The sequence below is a fragment of the Equus caballus genome, chromosome 6, assembly GCF_041296265.1.
Source record: "Equus caballus isolate H_3958 breed thoroughbred chromosome 6, TB-T2T, whole genome shotgun sequence".
NCBI lineage: Eukaryota > Metazoa > Chordata > Mammalia > Perissodactyla > Equidae > Equus > Equus caballus.
The window spans coordinates 22,894,972-22,912,323 of NC_091689.1; the positions used below are offsets into that span (position 1 = coordinate 22,894,972).

General features: G+C 48.8%; 1 long non-coding RNA gene across 1 annotated transcript; it reads left to right on the forward strand.

Moving 5' to 3' along the window:
* The first annotated feature begins 2,530 nt into the window (after positions 1-2,530).
* On the forward strand, positions 2,531-9,546 carry LOC138924593 (uncharacterized). Its single transcript, XR_011439568.1, has 3 exons — positions 2,531-2,811; positions 6,323-6,439; positions 7,016-9,546. It is a non-coding gene; the product is annotated as an uncharacterized lncRNA (long non-coding RNA).
* The last annotated feature ends 7,806 nt before the right edge of the window (positions 9,547-17,352 follow it).

The window sequence follows — 17,352 nt, forward strand, 5'->3', positions numbered from 1 at the left end:
TCTCCTCCCTCCACACACGGCGTCTTCACGCTAAGGAGTTTCTCATCATCTACTACGTGCAAATCACAATCCTGGTCCTGGCAGAGGACCACAGCACTGGGGCTCCCAGCTGCCCGCACCTGCCCTCTGCCCCCTGATCAACTTCTCTGCAGGATACACTTAGCCTTCTGTCTGCAGAGCGGAGGTGGCCTCCTGACTGTGACATAGGGGTGGGATATGGGGGCCTAAGATCATAATGTGTTTAGTTTCATCCAGCAGTCACTTGATAAACGTTTAACAGCTGGCTTTCTGGAGAGAAAAAAAAGGCTCTGATCTGAAGTGTCTGTTGATCCCTGTGATGTAAATATCCCCACCACGGCCGATGCCGGGCTACCCAGGTGATGTCACTGACCGCAGAGCCCAGAAGAGCTGCTCAGCAGCACATCGTTACGTGGCATTTCCACCAGACAGACACCGGAGACGCCAGTCACCTCGGGACATAGATAATAGTGAAACGTAATGGAAGATTTGGGAACGGTGTGTTCTGAGTATTTATTACCTTCATTTCTAATATCATGCATTTAATTCTAAGTTTATATAGTTTAAGGTTTGATAATGGCCATGTTCAGTAACTGGCTTTCAAAAATCCTGAAAACGTAACATTTGGCTCTTTAGAACCGACGTGAGCTGGCTCTAGCACACCTCACCACTGGGCCACGCCCGCCCTCTCAGGGGTACCCAGGAGCTGAAATTTCTAAGGCTTTTTGGGGTTTGGGGCGTAAATAGGTTTGTTTCTTATTGGTTTCTCCCTCTACAGGCCTTCTGATCTCATTACAGTTTTAGAAGATGGAAAGTGAAAGATGAATTGTAAAGGTGAATATATATATATTTACGTATACACACACATATACATATACACACATACACACATGCATACATATATACACATACATGTATATATGTATACACACATGCATACCATACACATGCGTATGTGTATACACACACGTTTATATATGTACATACATGCATATGTACCACACATACATGCATAAAAACATATACATCATATACACACATATACACATATACATACACACATGCATGTGTATACATACACAGATACATGTATATATGTACACACATATACACCATACACACACGTATGCATACACATACACACATACACACATATAGATATGCACATATACACACGCACATACACACACACAATGCATATGTATATATACTTGCATCTACATACACATGTATACCATACACATACATGTATACACATGCATGCATATGTGCACACATATACACATATATATGTAGTTATATTTATTTCTTTCTGTTTTCTCTACTGCCATTATAGTCGGGTTCTGGGAAGGTGTGTCAGCTATTCCTCGTTAGAGTTTTTGATTCTTTCTCTTCACCTTTCCTTGTTCAGATTTCCTCTCCTGGTTGGACCCTGACAGATATGGGGGAGTCAGTGCAGTTGGCCTGCTGTGCCGCACGGGAGGTTCCGGCGGGCTGGCATATGGATTTGTCTTCCAACCTAGTCTGCAGCTACCACTGTCCTTCTCCCACCAGGGCCGTCACCTTCGTTTAACCCCTTTCTAGGTTTCATTTGTCAGTTGGTCCCCTACCTCGCTGTGTCCCTCCAACTCATCCTTCACACAAGGTCAGAGTCGTTCCCCCGAATGCCCTGCTCTGGAGGGGAGACTCCTGCAGACTGCACTTGGAGGACCCCGGGTCACTGGCTTCTTGCCGCTCTGGGTTGGAGGATGGCCCCAGTGGGAGAGTGGGCAGAAGGGAGAAGCCGGGGTATTCTTTCCTCCCTGTCTCTGCTTCGGCCAGTGTCTCTGGCAGGGGCCACATCTTCTCTAGGATCCCGCTGGTTCCCACTGCGGGTGCCTGGCCATGCGGCCTCTGCTGCCAGGTAGGCTTAGCCTCTGGCCTCAAACCACAAACCTCCTCCTGAGTCCCACAGATGCTGGAGGTGGCTGCTCCCTCCCCAGTGCTGATCCCTGGGTTGCCTCATTGTCCTCGAATGCCTTTTTAGCACCTTTCGCCAAGGTCCCCGTACTGCATCCTCTCCACTGAACGACTGGCATGGCTTCTTGCTTCTGGCTGGACTCTGAGTGAATCAATGAATCCTTTCCTCGAACTTGACAAGGTCTCTCACCGAGGGTTGAGCAGACATGTGGGCATTCTCGATTCCCACCTGTCACTCCCACTCCTCCACACTTGATACTTTTTTCTTTTTAGTAAATGCCACTCCTTGTCACTGGCATGGTTAAAAATCTATATTATTTCTAATACTGCCCATGTAGAATCCTGAGACCCAAAATATCTCCTCTTTAGCTCTCAGGGGATAATGTCCTGCTTGATGGTGACCAAAGTCAGTGGCATTAACAGGAGGCAGTCTGGAGAAGGCTAACAGGCTGCAGAAGGAACCACACCCCAGAATTGTAAGGAGGGTGAGTAACTCACAGATGTGGAATTCAACCGATCAGGCCAGGAGCAGTCAGTGAGTAATTAGGTGCGGTCACTGGTATCCTGCCTTGAGACTGACTTGATCAAGTCATCATCGCTGGATGCTTGGTCTCAGCTTACTGTGTGGACACTGCACATTTGTCTCCCAGGTTCCATCTGCATTGGATAAAACAAATCCTGAGCAAGACCAGCCTCGTCATCGCCCTCCTTTATGACCAAACCCCAAAGCCCAGGGCTCGTCGCTTGCACGTTGCAGCCTCTGCCTTCTCAAATGTTCGACTCTGGTGTTCAAGCCAGCACTTGTTTTACAGGGAAGAAACAGACACAAGGAGGGTAAGCATCTTGATTGAAGTCAGCCAGCAAGAGTGCTGGGAGGGTTCTTGAGGTGACGGATTTCAGCCAAGTTAAGCTCTGAGCAGCAATGGCTGGCTCCAGAACACAGATACCAGTGCTGAGGATGAAGGGGACGCCCACCCTCTGTGTCCTGGCAGCATTTCTCCAGGGGTGCCCGGCCCAGCCGTAGTCCCAGGAGTGCTTCTTGAGAAAGGGAATTCTGTGGTCCCACAGGTTTAAGATGCGCTGCCTTGCATCGTGGGAACTTCACACGCATCCCGGGCGTCTGCGAGGCTTGAGAAGTCCTGGAGTAAAGAAATCCTCTTCGCTTGGTGGGCTCTGGAGCCCATTCCTTACAGAACATGCTTTTCTGCCCCGCAGAGCTGGCGTAGCCTGCAGTGCTAATATTGAACATGGCAAGGTTTCCACACTTGGCAAGAAGGAGACTCACTGGGAAGATTTTAAAACAAAAGCAGTTCCTGGGGTCCATCCATGGATGTTTTGGTTTAGGATCTCCAGGATGGATCCCCAAATCCACACTTCTCAAAACTTCCCAGGTGATTCTGACTCTCCCTCAGGTTGGAATGTGGACTCGTGCCCAGGGAAGCATGTTTAGTGGCCACAGAACCCAATAGTTGAGTTTTTTTGGTGGTTGTTCATTTTGTTTTGTTTTGTTTTGAGTCTGAGCATCCCAGAGGCAAACAGAATATGGAGGTTAGTGGGGGGCACAAATCCCTCTTCTGCCCTCCCTGTGAGTGAGCATCTTGGAAAACACTCTCTCAGGAGAGACCCAGAGAGAGTCGTCGTGTCTTTCCAGGGCCGGAAAAGATGGCTGGAGGGAGTCACATTACATTAGTGGCTTGCACTGAGATCTTGAATGGGAAGGAAAACGGGTCCCCCAGAGGCCCTTACCTGTCTGCTAAATAAGTAATTCTCTCTTTGGGAAGCAGGGGGCGAAATGGTTTCCTCATAACTGTCTATTCTTCGCTGGCTTGCATGCTCTCCGGGCAAATGCTTATAGCACATTTCCACCCATCCTGGGAAATGTCTTCAACAGCACATGGAAAGATCAAGTCATGGGAGACATCTGAGAGTTTGTGGACCCATTTACTTATTTATTTTTATTTATGTTTTTAAGGAAGATTAGCCCTGAGCTAACATATGCTAACCTCCTCTTTTTTGCTGAGGAAGACTGGCCCTGAGCTAACATCTGTGCCCATCTTCCTCTACTTTGTATGTGGGACGCCTGCCACAGCATGGCCTGACAAATGATGTGTAGGTCAGCGGCTGGGATCTGAACCGCCAACGCCAGGATTTCAAAGCGGAACGTGCGAACTTAACCGCTGCGCCACCATGCTGGTGCCTGTGGGCCCATTTAAAAGTGCTTTAGGAAGAGCTCAAGGTCATGGATTAGAAGTGATCCACAATGCACCTCTTAGTAACTGGAGAGGCAATTAGACCTGGGCAGATGCTTCGGGGGCAGCTTGAGCAGACGGGAACACGTGGGGAGCGAGGGAGCCTGACCGATAAATCTGATCTCATGTGATGAAACCATCGTGTAGGACAGTGGGACCCCCAAAAATGGGGCTGTTGGGATCTCACGGAACCGACTCCCGACCAGTGGTGATTACAGTAGAACCAGAGAGCCATCGCCGACAGTGTCCTTGGAGAAGGTTCCATGACAAGCCCCCTGGCCTGGGTGGACCCCGCAGAGAGTGGGAGACATTTGCCAGGGCTCTTTGTACTCTTACAAGCCTCACGTGGGTGAGCTTGGCTCCCCAAAAGACTCCGAAAATCAGTTGACTAAGTTATGTTTAAGTGACCCTATCTTATCCTCAGATTAAGTGACAGGGTGGTTAAAATGCATCAGAATCTTGCTTAGCTCCCTGAGTACTTTCTCGTCTAGAAAACGCAGGAGTGTACTAATACTGCTTTGCATATGTATTATTTTTACTCCACCCCCAGTATCACGGTGCCTGAGGGATTTTAAGCAGCAGACAACCGAGATGGGGGTGTGGGTAGCAACTCTGAGGTTGCCGGTGAAACAAACAACATGCAAAAGGATTGTCAAGAACTCGAGCTTTGGGTTCTGGCAGATCTGGGTTTTATCCCCACTCACCTCTGCGTCACTTTGGGAAAGTTACACAATGTCTCAGAGCTTCAGTTTTCATGACTATAGTATAGGGAGACTGATGGACTCTTCTTCACGGGCTCGTTTTGAGGACTAGAACAGCGAGTGTACAAACTGTGCAGCATAATGCCCGATGAATGCAAGCACTCAACATAGGGTAGGGATGGCCAGCAGAAGCTGTCTGTCCTTCTGGGCTCCTGTAGCTCTCTGACCTGCCTCCCTTCACCTCCTGTCTCTCCGTCTAGAGCCTGAACACCCTGAACCAGGAACCCAATCGTCTCTGCACACCCACCCAGCACTGAGCCTGGCTCTGCGCCAGTCGCATTCGTTTTGAATAAACAAAAGAACGAATGGATCAACAAGAGTGAGAGCTTTTAGCTCTAAGCCCCAAGCTCTTTGCACTACATTCCGTCGCCTTTCAAGGGGATGTAGTGATAACAAACACAGTGAAAACAAGAACACGATTGGCTTAAAGTGATTAAGCCATGGTCTCATGGGCGATGGCCTGTAGATCCATTCCGAAACGCTAACAGATGCGGCACAGGAGCCTACGGATGCTCGTCTTAGCAGGAGGCATCCTTGGACTCGATCTCCCCACAAGGTCAAGTGGTTTCCTGCTCCGAGACCTGCAAACTAAGATTCTGAAGAGTATTCGGGTTTTATCTTCTTTGTGCAAAAGAAAAAGAACCATCTCTGCGTGCTTTGACTTATCTAAAGTAATATCAGGCTCACACGATTAAAAGAAAAAACGGAAAAGCCCCTGTGTTCTTGGTGCAGGAAAGCAGGCGCTCCTGGCAGTTTTGTTCAAGTTTTGGGTGTTTTCGCAGCTCCAGCAAGGAATGCCACGGGAGCAGCCCACCGCAGATGGTGGACCGGGTGGGGACCGGAACCCCCAAGCGGAGCCCAGCTGCAGCCTGAGGTTTGAGCTCCTGGCAGCGAGTGGGAGGGAGAAGACTCCAGTCCAGGTGCTCAGTGTGGGCCAAGCCCATCACGAAGATCATCTCATTTAATCCTGCGCTGGGCTTTTGAGGGATGTGTTATATATCACTCCCGCTTCTTGCGTAAAGGAACCCGCACGGCAGTGTAAGGAGAGGAGGCCCGAATTTGAACCTAAGGCCGTCGGTTTTGAGGCCACTCTCCTAGGCTGCCCCAGGAAAGGAATCAGTCCAGGCAGACTACATCAGAGAGCCAGTGGGCGTTCTGAGACAGTCAGCCCAGCTGCCCAGGGCGGGGCCCAGCACTCCCGGAAGGCCAAATCCACTTTGCAAAACAATTTTCTTTTTTCTTCTCTGTTGGCTGAGCCATGGGTTTGGGCATAAGTCCTTGAGTCTTTGGTTTCAAGAGCAGATACACTTGATGAAACATAGATTTATTTTACAGAATTTGCCAAAGTCAGGAGTTATCCAAAGGCCAAACAGGATTGCAGGCCAGGAGTATTATCTGGAATTAGAATATTGGACCTCTGGGGTTCCACGCAAAAGGAAGGAAAGATGAAAGGTACGTTAAAATTGGGCAAAGTACACCAGTCTTTACTTCGATGTTCGTTTTCCCCCTGCTTTCTTCTTGATAGCTAGATTTGATCTTCTAAGATTACTTTAAGATTGTTAAACTGAGGATTCATTCTTTTTCCTGACAGTGCATAAAAATAATATTGATCAGGGTCCAGCCCCGTGGCGTAGTGGTTAAGTTTGCACACTCTGCTTCAGTGGCCTGGGGTTCACAGGTTTGGATCCCAGGTGTGGACCTACACACTACTCATCAAGCCATGCTGTGGAGGCGTCCCACATACAAAAAATAGAGGAAGATGGGCACAGGTGTTAGCTCAGGGTGAATATTCCTCAAGTGAAAAGAGCAAGATTGGGAACAGATGTTAGCTTAGGGCCAATCTTCCTCACCAAAAAATAACAAAAAAAAATATTGATCACCATATGGGCAGAAAACTTATTCCTAGATGCTGGATCCCTGCTGTAAAGATATAGTAGCCTATGAGTGCTGGAACCCCAAACCATGTGGCTTATTTTGGGTGTAAAATCCTGAAATGTCTAAATGTCTGAAACTGGATTTTGTTTTCAGAGGAGGCCCATCGGAGGCTGTGTTACTTTGTGAAGATCCTTTCTTGAGAGAGGCCACGCTTTTTGCTGTCTTTCTGATCACGGAACATGGCTCCACTTTAACAAACGATCGTTTTTGTAAAGAGCTATTCACTCATGTGTGGTGCCTACTTCTGGATCTATGATCTAGAAAATGCCCATGGATTTGAATGTTCAGCATTCAGAGTGTTTCTCTTGTTTGTTGCTGTGTGGTTAGCTTCCCATTCCATCATATTCCAAGAGAAGGGCTCCTGGGGGAGGTGCCTTCTGCATCCCTGTATCCCCAGGGTCTCGCACGATGCTGGCAACATAGTCAGCCAAACAGAGGCTCATAGATGCTAAGAAGCAATTGGATGAATACAGGACATGATTGCTCTTTTTGACAACACTTCCCTCAGTTAGGGAACATGCAGACAGAATGGATCCATTTGGATTCTAATTCAGCGCCAAGAAATTGGCCAAGGCTGAGAAGATAGTGACCGCTGGGGTCCGTGTGGCTTTGGGCTGGACAAAGTGTTCTTCATTCCACCTTGGGCTGTTTTTCTCCAAACATCCCTGGCTTCAGGGTGGGCCCAATGGCACCAATGGACCCGTCCTCACTGGATCCTGCCAACTCCAATCAGTGAGCCAGACTTTCATCCTGGATTTCCCTGGGATGGACCACGAAGCTCAGAGCCTAGACCTGGAAGCGAGTACGGCTGTCTCCCAAAGCTGGCTTCCTCTGCCAGCCCACCATCTGCTTCTCTCTGTGGCACATTCTGGTGCAGAGACGGCAACAGGGCTTCATCTAGATTTCTAATCCTCACTGTGGACAAGCAACTTAGCCTCTCTGACCCTTGATTCTTCTCTAGAATATGGACTTCACACTAGTGTCCAGCTCCAAGTGTGTGGTGAGAGTTAATTAAGACAGTTCCATGACAGCCCCACCACACAGCCGAGCACGGGACGCTTGCCCATCAGTGCTGGCTCTCTTTCCCCTCGCCTGTCTGCCTTCTTTTTCCAACCTTCCTCCGATGTTTGACATGATTGTGAAACGACAGATGTGTGCTCCAGCCTGTGGTACCCAGGCTTGGACAATGTTGGGAGCCCACCCGCAGGAGGGGCTCGGAGGATGGTTATCAAAATGAATCACCGACTAGCTCAATTTCACCATCAGCAAACTTGGCAGATTTAACTTGGTCTGGATGCAGCCGATTGCACTGTAGTTTTCTTGTTCTTCTTGAAGAAAAATTCTTTCCACATCATCACTCCTTTTATACGGATTTACCAGAAGTCATTTACTCTTACTTTTCTAATGTGAAGTTCTTTTCCATTTTAATAGTCCTCCCTGATTAGTGTCTAAACCCCACCCTGCGGTTATGTACATAATATCTGAGGAATTTGCATGTTTTGAAAAATTGGTGACAGTGGGGAAAATAAAAAACAAATTCTCGGCCCCACCTATGGTGACTCAACTCACGTAACCCTTTGTCTTAGCCAGGGTCTGAGTAAGCAAGGAGCAGGCAGCATTTCCCAAAGTCAGTTAACTCCATTTGTTGGAGCAATACCTAGGCCAAGGAATGGAGCTCCAGCTTGCCTTATGGGCCCCTGAGGGCTTCCTGGAGGAGGTGGAATTCCTCAAGGGACCTAATCAGAATCTATTCCACATGCTCCACTGGGGCAACTGTCCACTCTATTTGTCCCTGAGTGTCCACACTGAGTTGGTCCCAGCCCTCTGGATGTTCCCCTGCTGGTTGGGCAATCTCAGGTGTGGCAGAAAAGGGACAGCAAAAATTCGGAATGAAGCCCACCTGTGAGCACCTTGACATATACGAGAACGGGTCTGAGTTTTATTTCCCATGTATGTTCTCCAACTTCCACTACAGTTTTCACCTAAAAGGAGTTGGGAGGAGGGCAGCAAAACCATTAAACAGAAGACGGTCCTGCTCATCTCAGTGTCTCCAGGTCCTCATACGTGCCCAGAACACAGGAGGAGCCACACACACTTGCTGAATGAAGGAATGAATGAATGAGACCCGTGGCCTTTGAAGGAACAAAAAAACTTCACTCGTTCAGACCGAGCTGATTGATTTGTGCCCTTTCACGAAACTCTCATAAATCGGGCCAAGATTTACCACATCTACCCTCAGGGCAGCCTGGGGTTTTGAAAGCAACTATCTGCGGGCTCCTTAATGAAAACCAAACAAGGTAAATCGTGCCAAGACTCGCCAGCGACAGCCCCGGGGAGCAGTCTCCTCTCTCGTTTCCTGTAGCGTTTCTGTGGGGAGCTGCCCTGGCTGGTGGGGAGCTGAGTATTGCATGGATCTGTAAATACATCTGTCATCACAACAAAACCTGGATTGTCGATTCCGTGCCTTCCCACATCCTGGGAGCATGGCACGATGGGGACATTTCTCCAGATGCACAATGCGGAGGCTCCCAATCCAACCTCGGGCTGGTCTCCCCACTCCCACCTGCACCCCGGCACCTGGCATGTAGCTTTCAGAAGAAGAGATAAACATGAAATATTATTTTGAATGGTTTCTTTGTCCTACTGAGTACAAAACTCGCGAGCCAGAGTTACTTACCTTTGTCTAGCTCCACAGCTCATGAAAGACTTGGGCTCTCCTACCAAATACTCTCTATAGAACGACTCCGTTAATCATGAAACTCTGCTCTCTCCACGCTGGTCCTAGAATTGATTCTTACCAGCAGGAGCCAAAGGCGAGCCTGCGATGTTGCTTTAGTAAGAGAAACCTCACAGGCTGTTTGCCTAGAGAGAAATATTGCTGTTTCTGTCGCCGGCGTCCGGGTTGACCAGCCGGTCCCCCCTGAAACCTCGCTTGGGGATACTCATTTTACTGAGATAACACCCAGACTTCAAGAGGTAAGGCCAGCTTTGCAGATTTTGAAAAAAAGTTGTTTTTCAAAATCCCCAAATGACATCATAACCATTACATTAATATAAACACTCTTACTTCTGAAATGACAGTATTTAATAAGGTGTTCTGAATGACGTTTTTGCCAATGAGATTTGAATAAATGGAAAAAAAAAAAAAAAGCCAGAGCACTAAGGGACTATGTATGAAATAGCCACAGACCACAAAGGGGTCCTTTTCTCCCAAGCCACAGCTGCCCTGGCTGGGCTGAGAAGGGCGCAGGACCATGTGGCCCCGAGGTGGGTAACACAGAGCCAGCACTGGCAGAGACCACAAAAGGCTTAAACAAAGGATTAGCATGTATTTTTTTTTTTTTTATCAATCTAGGAAAAATACTGTATAAGGTAAATTTTCATTAATCCTGTAAATTTCATCATTCGGACACACATGGCAGGCTCCCTGGCCTCCTTATAATCGGAGATTTATATTGACCAGTTGTCAGCATCTGGGAAGCAGAGCATCCCAGAGCACGCGCACGTGTGTGTGTGTGTGTGTGTGTGTGTGTGAGCGGCGGTGCCCAGGCCCTGTGGCCACATTTCCTACTCTCTTAAAGGGACCATTTGTCAGTCTTTGTAATTGGTTTCTGTGTGCGTATCTTTCCATTGCTGGCTTGAGTACCAGTTTCTCAACATTCCTTGTTCTTCTAGACTTAGAATCCTTTTGTGTGGCTGTTTACAAGACAATTTTTTTTCTTGCACCTAAACATACGCCATGGTGGAAATTTTACAGAACTTTGAGAAGAGAGGTGAATTTTAAACATTTTTGCTGTATTCTGGGTCGACGGTATCTAAGAGGTGTCGTGACGTGGTGGGAGCAGACTGAATTAAAGAGTTTGGAGTTCTGGGTGGGGCCCCTCTCTGCCCAGAGACCACGTCCCAGCTTGCCCTCTGTCACATGCTTGGGAGCATGACTCCCCCATTTAAGGGTCTCAAGAATTTATTGGGGGGAGGTATGGACATGGAGGGAAAGTGCCAAGTTTCCGAAAATGCATTTTATTGTCAAGAAGCCCAGCAAGAAATTTAGTGGGTAACCCAAGGGTGATTAAATATTTTTCTCCAGACACTGCAGTTCCTTCGGGGGCTCCTTTATGGAGTATCTGTAGCTTACTCAGCCCCAGGAGAGGGCAAATGGCTGGTTTCTGAGTTTAATTAATCAACAGGCATCTTATCCCCACTAAGGGACTTCTTTAAGACCTTGGAAGAAGGATCCAATGAACGATAAAGCGCCATGAAAATACCATGCCTGCAGCTTCTCTAGGACACATCTCTTCAGCACATCTGGGAAGCTTTTAAAAATTTCAGAAAGCTGTTCACTTATAATAGTCACACAAGATACTTGGAGGGCACGGTGACCTCTGTCAATTGAGAAAAGAGCAACAATGTTAGAGAATAACCATAATTTCCAGGGTTCACACCTCGACACAACTTTCACTCCCAAAGACGCCCAGAGCATTACCCAGTGACTCCTAGGAGAGTGGCCAATTTCCCTTTTGCGTAGTTTAGTAAAGAGAGAATCTAAAGATTCCAGACTGTTCCTTTGCCCAGATGAGCCTCCAACGTGGGCCCCCGGCCTTGTGGTCCCAGCTGCCCGAGTGCCCTCCACGGCTCAAACTGCCCCTGCCTTCCCTCACCATCTCTATTGCACGCCATGGCCAATATGGCAGCCGAGAGCTACCTATGTCATTAAAATTTAAATTAAAATGAGACAAATTTAGTTCATCAGTCGCACCAGTCTCTTTTAAAGTGCTCGGTGGTCCCGTGCCGATTCAGAGAACACTTCCTCCGTCCCAGAAAGTCCTATCGGGCAGTGCTGTTCCGCGGCATCTACACTGCAAGTCCCCAGCCCGGGATCGATACAAACAGCCTGCATCCTATCCTGGACAGGCTAGTTGCCACTGGAGAAAAATCACAGGGCTGTGTAAACTGGTGCCAATCGAATAGGATGGCTTTTAATCTAGGTGGGGCCCCTGGGCACTGGCAGCTGGCCTTCTTCAGAAACCTCCCTCTCCCTGTCCTGCCAGATATCCTTGGCTCTCCCCGGCTCCTCGAGCTCCTGTTCCAGCCCCCCTCTCCTCACTCACCAGATGACCTTCTCTGCTATACCCTGGAGAAAGCCCTAGTGGAAGGAAGGGCACACTCTTAATTTCCTTCCCAGTATCCACAACCACACCCCCACACACACTTTCTTCTTCCCGGGAAGACTCACTTATTGCCTCTTGCTCCTGACCCTTTAGCCTAATCTGAGATTTTGTCCATTGCTGTTCTTTCTAAACGCATGCATGAGCCTGTTTATCCTCTCTGTTAGTTTCCTCAGGCTGCTGTAACAAAGTGCCACAAACTGGTACTTGAAAACAACAGAAATTTATTGTCTCAAAGGCCTGGAGGCTAGAAGTCCGAAATCAAGGTGCCAGCAGGGCCACGCTCTCCCTGGTGGTTCCAGGGGAGAACCTGTCCCATGTCTTTCTCTTAACTTCCATCCTTGGCATTCCTTGGCTTGTAGACGCATCTCTCTGATACTTTGTCCTGACCCAGTGTCCTCCCTGCATGTCTGGCTTCACACACCTGTCTTCTTATAAGGACACCTGTCGTTCAGTCTGCTGCACTCCAGAATGACCTCATCTTAATTAATTACATCTGCAATGACCCCATTTCTAGAAAATGTCACATTCTGAGGTTCTAGGGGTTAGGACTTCAACATATCTTTTTTGGGAAGACATAATTCACCCAAAACATCCCCCGAATCCATGATACCTCTGCTCTGTACCCCAGGACATGACCCCTACGGCCTGGACCCGCCTCGGTGTGCTCTTGCCCTCAGTCCTTGGTTGACTACTCTGTCCCCAGGAGCCTCCAGGAGGAGAGCAGATGGTGAAAGGAGAAAGGAGGCTTCAGGCCTTTCCTCCCGTCCCTCCCTGTGTCGATGCTATGGTTCTGGCAGCATCACATCCCTTAACACACAACTTCTGTTGGGCGTTTTCACATCCGTGGTTCCCGTTCTTACCTGGGGTGGGTATCACTGTTTCTTTCCATCTCCATTCAGGCGTCTTTCCATCTCCATTCAGGTCTGGGTGTTTAACGACTTTTTCCTTGGGTGTCTCTGCCTCCGTTTTGGTTCTCTTAATGCTGCCCACAGTTCTTTCAATAAATTCCCTCCACAATCCCGGGGGGAGCATGCGTGTGGTTTTGGTTGGATCTCGTATGTGCATCCTGCTCCAACCATGTGCCATTTCCCCTCTTCCACAAAAGCAGTCCCAGGTCCCTCATATACCACACATGCTCTTCACTGAAAAGAAAAGAAAACAAAACTTGACAATCTTGCCTGGATGCTTGGCTCCCCCACACCACCGCTCCTGTTGTTTCTGCCCTTCGCCCCAAACCTCTTGAAGGGCTGTTGACTCTTGCTGCGTCCAAGATCTGTGTTCCCATTGGCTCCTTCCAGCCAGCCGCACGGCCTACTTTGTCCTATTGCTTTCCACTCCAGAAGGGCCACACCAAGACGGCCTCCCCAGGAAGCGGCACCTCAATGTGGTGCTTCACGCGAGGTCGCCCAGGGCCCCTGTGCTTCTCCACACTTTGGTCTCTCCACCGCCTTTGTTTGCTCTTCTTGTCCTCTCCGCCTCACGTGCCTCTTGTTTCCCTGGAGAGTTCCTTGGTCATCCTTGGGTGACATTCTACTCTGCTAGGGCTGCCATAACAAAGTACCACAGACTAGGGGCTTAAACAACAGACATGTATTTCCCCACAGTTCTGGAGGCTGGAAGGCCAGATCAAAAGGCTGGCAGGGTTGGCTTCTGCTGACGCCTCTCTTTGACTTCTCGCTGCGTTCTCATGTGGTCTTTCCTCTGTGCACGTGCATCCCTGGTGTCCCTCTGTGTGTCTACGTTCCCTCTTCTTATAAGGACACCAGGCACATTGGATTAGGATCCACTCTAATGGCCTTATTTTAACTTGATCACATCTTTAAATGTCCCGTCTCTGAATACAGTTACATTCTGATGTACTTGGGGTTAGGGCTTTCAACACATGAATTTGGGGGGCACAATTTACCTGTAACAGATGATCCTCTCATATGTGGGCTCCAAATGCTGTCTGTGGGTCAATGGACTCCTCCATCCATGCGTCCAGTCTAGACTTCTCACAGAGACCCAGATCTGTGTTCCCACCCGCTCTCTGGGCAGCATTGAGGTGACTTCTCAGGGACTCAAGCAAGTCAGCCTGCCCATGCTGACCTCCTCTCCCGCACCGTCCCCACTTGTCCTCCTTTGCGCCCACTTTACTAACGGCTGCATCACGCTCCAGTTGCCCAAGCCAGAAACCTGGCGTTCTGGAAGTCCTCTCCGTCGTCTCGCACGTCTGGTCCTCACCAGATCCTCAAAGACAGTTGTTTCTCTATGTCCACAGTCTCCACCTTGGTTCAAGGGACCGCTTTTTGGACCATCGTAGCAACCTTCCCACTGGCCTTGTTCCCTCCAGGCTTTCTCTTTTTCAGAGTGTCACCAGAGTGACCTTTCTGAAACACAGGTTTGAGCATTTCAAACTTCATTTAAAATCCTCAAGGCCGCCCCTTCACTTCCTTGTTTAGTTCCTTCTGCATCGTCCTTAGAAGATACCACATGCTTTCTTGTTGCTCTCTGCTAAGGTGCCCACATTTCAGCTGTGTGGTTGGCTGGCACCTCCAAGTGAGCCCCTGAGCCCCTAGGGGACCCCACCACAAGCTTGAACCTGTTCCCTCAGTGTTTCCAGCAGTCCCATGGTCCTTGCACACAGTCAGTCCTCAGCAGACATGTCATAATTACACCAGCTTGCTTTGCCCTCACAGATAGGACGTTCCATCCTCATCCTAGGTCCACTGGTCCTCAGCCTCACTGTGGACCACCAGTGCTGTCCCCACCTGCCTCCAGCCCTCAGAGTTGAGATGCTCCTCCTGGGCTCCCTCCGGGCACTGCTTGGCAGAAGAGGGACAGCAACTCTGCTACCGAGGGCACCTTTTCTGGGCCTGACTGTCCAAGGAAGGCCCCAGGGCATGAGCTCTGCCCTTGTCTCTGGGTCCCTTCTAGGATTGCCTCTGACCTAGCAGGGCTGGCCAGGCTCAGCAGTGTGTCCCCGCGTAACCCCCAGAGCTGTAGCTCGCCCCTTCCTTGGGCAGGAGTGGGGTCCATTGCCTCCCACCTTGGCTGGGCCTCCTTAAAAGTATCCTGGGGTCTTTCAATGGACTCGGCCCCCAGATTGGGATGCCAAGCTCAGGCTTCGCTTATTCATCTGCTTTCAGGCCCCATAGCAGGCACCTCCACAGAGCGGTGGATGTCACAGACTGTCCCTGCCTCTGGTGCTCATGGCACGGACTTCTTGTCTAGAAAAAGGCCCCATGCCCTGGCCTCCTGCACTCTTTCCTTTGGCCCTGTAAGATCTTCAACTCAGACGCCCTGGCTTTGGGTTACAGTGCTGTCTGAGCTTGAGCTGCTGTAAGAAAGTATGTGGACCAGGTGGCTGAAACAGCAGACAATTATTTTCTCACAGTGCTGGAGGCCAGGAGTCCAAGATCAAGGTGATGGCAAATTTGGTTTCTGGTGAGGACCTGCTTCCTGGCTTGTAGACGGCCACCTTTCTCTGTGGCCTCAGGTGGCCTTTCTCTCATGCACATGGGGAGAGAGAGAAAGAAAGAGAGAGAGAGCTCTCTGGTATATCTTCTTCTTCTTATGAGGCAATAGGTCTGCCAGAATAGGGCCCCACCCTTACGACCTCATTTAACCTTAATTACCTCCCTAAAGACCCTGTCTCCCAATAGAGTCACATTGGGGTTAGGGCTTCAACATGCAAAATCTACGAGGACACAATTCAGGCCATAGCAGAAGCATCCAGGCTCTCAGGGATGTGGAGGGGGTAGCCAGGATGGAGCACTGGGCCGGGAGCCCAAGGAACGGCTCTCTAGAACGAGCTCTGCCACCTCTCCGTTGGGTGACCTCAGCCAAATCCATCGACCTGTCTGACCTGCTGAAATGCGCCCTCTTTACCCCACGGGGCTGGGTTAATGACAAAGGAGACAGGGCTTATGGTGAGAGGTAAAGTGCTTGACCCATGGGAAAAATTGCTACACTTCCCACATCACTTTTGACAGTGAAGTTTGGTGACAACAATGTGGAAACAGGGTGAAATCACCAGGAAAACAGACTTGTTGCTGCAATAACATTTCTTTCAAGAAAACCTCGTCCCCAGAGGTAGGGCTTGGTTGCTGACATTTGAATACCTTTCATTTCCAGTGAAAACGGTTCTTTTTTTCCATCTGACTAGAAGCTTAATAATATTACCATCTAATGAATTCCAGATGAGAGATCTGAAATACCAGGGCTGTGAGCCTGTTCTGGACGTTCCTTGGGCTTGCAAGTCTCACATGGTACATGTCCTGACATTTCTGAAAGCTAAACAAGAGATAAAAACCCAGGTTTTAGCCATTTTTTTTTTTTAAATCATAAGTTCCAGGAACAGATGTCGCTGACATTTTTGGTTCTTAACATTACTTAGCGAGTCTTCCAGGAGAAATGAAAGGCCTCTGAGCATCTATCCTACCCCCAGGGCTAGGCTCTATCCTTAAGCTTGTTTTGCATTTTGCTTTCTGGAATAATCTCAAACGATGTAATATCTCCATTTCTCATCAAGTCCTATGAGAAAAATGTCAGGTCGGCCTGCATGGTGTGATTCTGCCATGTCACAATACAATTTTATATTTTGTTATAATAAAAGCACCCGGTCACCCAGGGGTACGATGACGGCTGAGCATAGGCAGATCCAGTCTATATTGGTTACAGAAGCGCAGTTCTGATGCATGGTGGCTGCCCACGTTTTAGCGAGGATCCCAGGGAAGGGTGTGGAGTCTGAGTCTTGGCTGGCCTTGGCTTTCAGGTAGGCATGGGTCTCCAGGCAGGTCCCATGGGGTTCAGGCTCAGTTTCCTTTCCTGTAAGCAAGGTCGATTGCACTAACTCAATGCTGCTGCCACATTTTTAAGGTACATAAACTTTTGTTCAGGTGAAATGAAACACAGACAAATATAGAAAAATCCAAGCTGCTCTGGTTGAAGGAGAATGAGGCTTCCCTTTTCCCCATGCCTACCAGGGAACCCCAGGCACTGCTATAGAACACGGTGCCAAAACCACCAAAGCAGCTCATGTCTAAGACCCAGGCAGGCTATTAGCTTCTACACTGGTGTTTTTCAATGTTCAGTGATGTTACGTTTCATCATGAAAAATCACCCAATGACTACCCATTAATTTTATTTCAACGAATGATAAGTGATTACATCTCCCTATCACTTATTTGTGCTAGCTCATTAATTGACATAACAATGCAGGCCATGGTAAAATAATCAATAGTATGATGGCAGATTGCATTTTCCATAGATATCTGCAAT